At 40.3% G+C, this 7,754-nt stretch overlaps 1 long non-coding RNA gene across 2 annotated transcripts in view; it reads right to left on the bottom strand.

The window, feature by feature from the left end:
* Positions 1-7,754, bottom strand: part of LOC148148325 (uncharacterized) — a 39,062-nt gene that overhangs the window by 20,988 nt on the left and 10,320 nt on the right. The window lies entirely within an intron of this gene.

Here is a 7,754-nt window from a genome sequence, read left to right as displayed (position 1 = left end):
ATAGCCACATGAATGAGTTCACAAAGTTAGAAATCACACGACACCAGGTTAGAGTCCAACAGGTTTATTTGGAAGCACTAGGTTTCATAGCGCTGCTCCTTCAACAGGTGACAATCATCTGATGAAGGAGCAGTGCTCCAAAAGCTAGTGCTTCCAAATAAACCTGTTGGACTATAACCTGGTGTTGTGTGATTTCTAACTTTGTACACCCCAGTGCAACAATGGCGTCTCCAAATCATGAATGGGTTCTGCATGTTGATGGGTATTTACCAAGCTAGAAATAGGCAGAGAGTCAGATTCCGAATTAAATATGATACTGGTGCTACATGACCTTAGACCAGGAGATCCGTTCAGGTGGAGATGGGGAACAGTAAAAGTAAGAAATCACTAGTGGGAGTGATAAATAAACCCCAAACAGTAACCAAGATATAAGAAATGTACAAGGAGAAATATTGGATGCTTGTGCTAAAGGGACTGCAATACTTTTTAAAGATTTCAGTCCACATAGAAACTGGAAAAATCAGATTTGCTAATATTAGCCTCACCAAAGAGTTCTTTCAAGATAATTCATTAGAGGAGCATGTTTGAAAACCAACAAAAGAGCGGCTTTTACAAGGTTTTGTATTGTGTAATATGACAGAATTATTGCATGATTTCTGAGTAAAGGGACCTCTAAGAAACAGTAATCAAAATATGATTTCATTTTATGCCTAGTTTGAAACTGAGAAGAGTAGTTCTAAGTCTAGTATTTAAACTTAAAAAAGAGGAACTGTGTGAACATGGAAGTGCCAATTGAATTGAACTGTGACATTAGGTTAGGAGTTAGATACATAGAGAAGCAGCGGCTGACATTAAAAGAGATATTGCAGAATAACTCAGGAAAAGTACATTGTTACGAAAAAGAAAAATTCCACAGAGAGGACCCACCATTTACATTTGGGGAGGCAATGGCCTACTGGTACTGTCTGGACTGTTAATCCAGAAACTTGGGTAATTTCTGGGGACCTGGGTTTGAATTCCATCACGGCAAATGGTGAAATTTGAATTCAGTGATAATCTGGAATTAAGAGTCTGATGATGACTATCTGTTGCCGATAGCTGGAAAACCCATCTGATTCACTAATGTTCTTTAGGGAAGGAAACAGCCATCCTTACCTGGTCTGGCCTACATGTGACTTCAGACCCATAGCAACTACTGGGCAACTAGGGATCAGCAATAAATTAGTGATGGACACCGTCATCCCATGAATAAATTAAAAAAAGGAAAATATCAAACTAAAGGAAAAGGTATTTAATTGTGTTAAAGTGAGTGGTAGGCCAGATAACTGGTCAGAGTACAAAGAATGTCAGAGATTGACTAAAAGCATTAAGAGAAAGCTAGCTAGAACTGTAAAACAGAATACAAGATATTCTTTAGGTACCTGAAACAAAAATGAGTAAGTAAATTGAGTGTTCATCCTCTAGAAGTTAAAAATGGGAAATTAGTAGTAGATATTAACAAAATGATGCATGTAGGTAATATTTTTCTAATGTCTTCACTATAAAAGATACAAAAAAACCCAGTAATATGTGTAAATCAGGAGGTTTAAGGAAGAAAGTATCTTGGTGAAAGCATAATATCTAGATAAAACTATAATGAGTTTCAATAGCTTGTTTATAAAAATGACTTCAACATCGTCTTTCACAATCCCAGGTTTAGTGTCTTTTCCCATTTTTAAGTCCACAGTTCAAAAATATAGAAGTGATCATTACAGGAAAGAAAGCAAAATTGAGTACGATTTTTATATCATACTAATGACTCACCTCCAGGGCAGGTGGAACTTGAACCCACACCCTCTAACCGAGAGGTAGGAACACTTCTATTATGCCACATGCCATTTCCAAACTGAACGTAGTGTTCTACATCTGATCTCTTCAAAGTCCTTTATGTTTTTGCCAAGAATACCTTATGTTTAACTCCACTCTAATTCCAATAAGGATTAACATATTTGCCTTCCTAATTGCTTACTGTACCTACATGTTAATTTTTTATGACTCATATAGGTAGAAAACAAAGGGTGGTGGCGGAGGGTGGCTTTTCACACTGGAGGCCTGTGACTAGTAGTGTGCCACAAAGATCCGTGCTGGGTCCACTGCTTTTCGGTTTTATATGAAAGATTTGGATGTGAACATAGGAGGTATGGTTAGAAATTTTGTAGATGACACTAAAATTGAAGGTGTAGTGGACAGTGAAGAAGGTTACCTCAGAGTACAATGGGATCTTTCTTAGATGGGCAGTGGCAGATGGAGTTTAATTTGGTTAAATGTGATACGCTGCATTTTGGAAAAGCAAATCAGGGCAGGACTTAAACACTTAATGCTCAGCTCGTGGGAGTGTTGCTGAACAAAGAGACCTTGGAGTACAGATTCATAGTTCCTTGAAAGTGGAGTCGCAGGCAGATAGGATAGTGAAGGCGGCGTTTGGTTTGCTTGTCTTCATTGGTCAGTGCATTGAGTATAGGGGTTGGGAGGTCATGTTACACCTGTACAGGACATTGGTTCACCCACTTTTGGAGTATTGCATGCAATTCTGATATCCTTCCTATAGGGAGGATGTTATGAAACGTGAAGGGGTTTAGTAAAGCTTTACACAAATGTCGTCAGGGTTTGAAGGTTTGAGATATAGGGAAAGGCTGAATAGGATGAAGCTAATTTCCCAGGAATGTCAGAAGCTGAGTGGTGACCTAATTGAGGGTTATAAAATCATGAGGGGCATGGACCAGGTAGGGGAGTCCAATATTAGAGGGCATGGGTTTTTAAGGTGAGAGGGTAAAGATTTAAAAGGGACCTAAGGGGAAACTTTTTCACGCAGAGGTTGGTGCATGTGTGGAATGAGTCGTCAGAGAAAGTGGTGAAGGCTGGTACTATTGCAACATTTAAAAGGCATCTGGATGGGTACATAAATTGTAAGGTTTAGAGGGATATGGGTGAAATGCTCGCAAATGGGACTAGTTTTATCTAGGATATCTGGTCAGCATGGATGGGTAGGACCAAAGGGTGTTTCCATGCTGTATTTCTCTATGATTCTATGTACATAAATACCCAATTCCCTCTGAGTACTAATTTGTGTGAGTCTTCTCCCATTTAAAATATACCCTACTTTTCTGACTATAGTGAATAATTTCACACGTTACCATATTATATTGGATTTTCTGCCACCTTGCACTCATCAACCTGTATCCCATTAGAGCCCCTTTAGAGCACCCTCACACCTTATTTTCTCAAAAAGCCTTGTTTCATCAACAAACCGGAATAAATGTTTTCTAATTAACCTGTTCAGTTGTTACACACCTCTGAAGCAGGTGGACTTAAACCCAAGATTTCTGGCTCAGAAGAGCAAGACTATATATATTTTACAGGATGTGGGTTTCACTGAACAAACCTACATTTATTAACCATTTCTAATTGTCCAGAGGGTAAGTGTGGGTCTGGAGTCACACATAGGACAGTTGAGATAAGTATGACAGTTTTCCTTTCTTATAAGGGCGTTAGTGAACCAGATGCGTTTATACAATAATCAACAGTGGTTTCATGGTCACCATTAGATCAACTCTTTATTTCAGACTTTTGTCAAATTCAAATTTCACTATCTACCATGGTGGGAATTGAATCTATGTTCTTCAAGCATTGCTTTCCATTGCACTGGGGTTCCAGATTGCCAGTCCAGTGATGTAACTAGGCTACTGCCTCCTGGTAAGATAGTATATAGATATTTTTAATCAACTTGTTCAGAAGAGTTGTGACAACTCTAGAACAAGTGGGATTTAAACCCAGGACTTCCAGCTAATGTAGGGAAACTACCAAAGTGCCACAGAGCTCTCAGCAAGCCCATATAGATATTTTAATCAACTGGTTCAGAAGTGCTCTGGAGGAGTATTGAACCCAGACCTCCTGGCTGAAGTAGAGGTAGTATCATTGTACCACAAGAGCCAGCTAGCCTATACATTATACTCTCAGTTCCTTTATTTACACAACTGATATTTGTAAATGGAGGCCAAACAATCAGAATTGGAATTAGGCTTTATGGTTACATGTACTCAAGCACAGGGATACACGAGCACAGTGAAAAGTGTATAGCCATTTTTTGGCACCATCTTAGATACAAACATGGCTCGGTCGAAAAGCTTAGGCACAAGTAATAAAAATAAAGAAATAAAGCTAAAAGGCCAGCATTACAATATTTCTAAAGCAGAAACAGAAAAACAAAAGCAGATGGAGCAGACAGGTCCATGTTGAGCTTCAACTTAGGCCTGTGTTGGGCTTTGCCTCGAGGCCGGGAGCCCGTGCTGGGCTTCGCCTTGTGCGACTCCACTGAGCTGAAACTAACCCATTTATACATAATCTCTGTTTTCTCTGTTAACTAAACCTTAATGTATGTTAATGTATTATCACCAATCCAATCAGCCCTAATTTTGTGTAACAGCAGCTTGGGTGATACCATAATCAAATAACTTCAGAAAATCCCAAGTACTGCATCTGTTCTTGCCTTTTATCGACACTGTTAGATAAACTCTCAAAAAATCTGGAAGATAAACTGCATTTATTCCAATGCAAGATGTCCAACAGGGAAGGCAGATGAACTCTGGGCATGGTTAGGAACATGTGACTGGGATATTATAGCAATTACAGAAACATGGCTCAGGGATGGGCAGGACTGGCAGATTAATGTTCCAGGATACAAATGCTACAGGAAGGATAGAAAGGGAGGGAAGAGAGGAGCAGGAGTGACGTTTTTGATAAGGGATAGCATTACAGCTGTACTGAGGGAGGATATTCCCAGAAATACATCCAGGGAAGTTATTTGGGTGGAACTGAGAAATAAGAAAAGGATGATCACCTTATTGGGATTGATAGTCAGAGGGAAATTGAGTAAAAAAAGGGTAAGGATATCTCAGTTACCTGTAAGAATATTAGGGTGGTTATGGTAAGGGATTTTAACATTCCAAACATAGACTGGGACTGCCATAGTGTGAAGGGTTTAGATGGAGAGGAATTAGGGCTGATTGGATTGGTGATAATACATTAACATACATTGAGGTTTAGTTAACAGAGAAAACTGAGATTATGTATAAATGGGTTAGTTTCAGCTAAGTGGAGTCGCACAAGGCGAAGCCCAGCACGGGCTCCCCGCCTCGAGGCGAATCCCAGCACGGGCTCCCGGCCTCGAGGCAAAGCCCAACACAGGCCTAAGTTGAAGCTCAACATGGACCTGTCTGCTCCATCTGCTTTTGTTTTTCTGTTTCTGCTTTAGAAATATTGTAATGCTGGCCTTTTAGCTTTATTTCTTTATTTTTATTACTTGTGCCTAAGCTTTTCGACCGAGCCATGTTTGTATCTAAGATGGTGCCAAAAAATGGCTATACACTTTTCACTGTGCTCGTGTATCCCTGTGCTTGAGTACATGTAACCATAAAGCCTAATTCCAATTCTGATTGTTTGGCCTCCATTTACAAATATCAGTTGTGTAAATAAAGGAACTGAGAGTATAATGTATAGGCTAGCTGGCTCTTGTGGTACAATGATACTACCTCTACTTCAGCCAGGAGGTCTGGGTTCAATACTCCTCCAGAGCATTTCTGAACCAGTTGATTAAAAGAAATTTTTCTGATTCAATATGTGAATGTACATACCAGACAAGGTGCAAAACTTGACCTGCTCTTGGGAAATAAGGCAGGGCAGGTGACGGAGGTGTCAGTGGGGGAGTACTTTGGGGCCAGCGACCATAATTCTATTAGATTTAAAATAGTGATGGAAAAGGATAGACCAGATCTAAAAGTTGAAGTTCTAAATTGGAGGAAGACTAATTTGGACGGTATTAGACAAGAACTTTCAAAAGTTGATTGGGGGCAGATGTTCGGAGGTAAAGGGACAGCTGGAAAATGGGAAGCCTTCAGAAATGACATAACGAGAGTCCAAAGAAAGAATATTCCTGTTAGGGACAAAGGAAAGGATAGTATGAGTAGGGAATGTTGGATGACTAAAGAAATTGAGGGTTTTGTTAAGAAAAAGAAGAAAACATATGTCAGGTATAGACAAGATAAATTGAATGGATCCTTAAAAGAGTATAAAGGCAGTAGGAGTATACTTAAGAGGAAAATCAGGAGGGCAAAAAGGGGACAAGAGATAGCTTTGGCAAAGAGTTAAGGAGAATCCAAAGGGTTTTAACAAATACATTAAGGACAAAAGGGTAACTAGGGAGAGAATAGGGCCCCTCAAAGATCAGCAAGGCAGCCTTTGTGTGAAGCCACAGGGGTGGGGGAGATACTGAACAAGTATTTTGCATTAGTGTTTACTGTGGAAAAGTACATGGAAGATATAGAATGTAGAGAAATAGATGGTGACCTCTTGAAAAATGCCCATATTACAGAGGAAGAAGTGCTGGATGTCTTGAAATACAGAGAAGTGGATAAATCCCCAGGATCTGATCAGGTGTACCCTTGAACTCTAAGGAAGCTAGGGAAGTGATTGCTGGGCCATTTGCTGAAATATTTGTATCATCGATAGTCACAGGTGAGGTGCTGGAAGACTGGAGGTTGGCTAACGTGGTGCCATGTTTAAGAATGATGGTAACGACAAGCCAGGGAACTATAGAGCAGTGGTGGGCAAGTTGTTGGTGGGAATCCTGAGGGACAGGATGTACATGTATTTGGAAAGGCAAGGAGTGATTAGGGATAGTCAACATGCTTTGTTAAATCATGTCTCACAAGCTTAATTGAGTTTTTTGAAGAAGTAACAATGAAGATTGATGAGGGCAGAGTGGTGGACGTGATCCATATGGACTTCAATGAGATGTTTGACAAGGTTCCCCATGGGAGAATGATAGTAAGGTTAGATCTCATGAAATACATGGAGAACAAGCCATTTGGATACAGAACTGGCTCAAAGTAGAAGACAGAGGGTGGTGGTGGAGGGTTGTTTTTCAGACTGGAGGCCTGTGACCAGTGTAGCAAAACAAGGATTGCTGCTGGGTCCACTACTTTTTGTCATTTATATAAATGATTTGGATGTGAGCATAAGAGGTATAGTTAGTAGATTTGCAGATGACACCAAAATTGGAGGTGCAGTGGACAGCGAAGAAGGTTACCTCAGATTACAACAGGATCTTGATCAGACCAGCCAATGAGCTGAGAAGTGGAAGATGGAGTTTAATTTAGATAAATGCAAGGTGCTGCATTTTGAGAAAGCAACTCTTAGCAGGACGTATACACTGAATGGTAAGGTCCTAGGGAGTATTGCTGAACAAAGACCTTGGAGTGCAGGTTCATTGCTCCTTGAAAGTGGAGTCACAGGTAGATAGGATAGTGAAGAAGGCGTTTGATATGCTTCCCTTTATTGGTCAGAGTATTGAGTACAGGAGTTGGGAGTCATGTTGCGGCTGTACAGGACATTGGTTAGGCCACTTTTGGAATATTATGTGAAATTCTGGTCTCCTTCTTAGCGGAATGATGTTGTGAAACTTGAAAGGGTTCAGAATAGATAAACAAGGATATTGCCAGGGTTGGAGGATTTGAGCTATAGGGAGAGGTTGAATAGGCTAGGGCTGTTTTCCCTGGAGTGTCAGAGGCTAAGGGTGACCTTATAGAGGTTTATAAAATCATGAGGGACACGGATAGGATAAATAGACAAAGTCTTTTCCCTAGGGTGGTGGAATCCAGAACTAGAGGGCATAGGTTTAGGCTGAGAGGGGAAAGATATAAAAGAGACCTCAGGGGCAA

This window comes from Chiloscyllium plagiosum, unplaced genomic scaffold (assembly GCF_037043375.1).
Source record: "Chiloscyllium plagiosum isolate Xiang-an unplaced genomic scaffold, Cpla_swu_hap1 HiC_scaffold_13, whole genome shotgun sequence".
In the NCBI taxonomy this organism is placed as follows: Eukaryota; Metazoa; Chordata; class Chondrichthyes; order Orectolobiformes; family Hemiscylliidae; genus Chiloscyllium; species Chiloscyllium plagiosum.
Note: the sequence above shows the minus strand (reverse complement) of the source record. Positions and strands in the feature narration are given on the sequence as shown.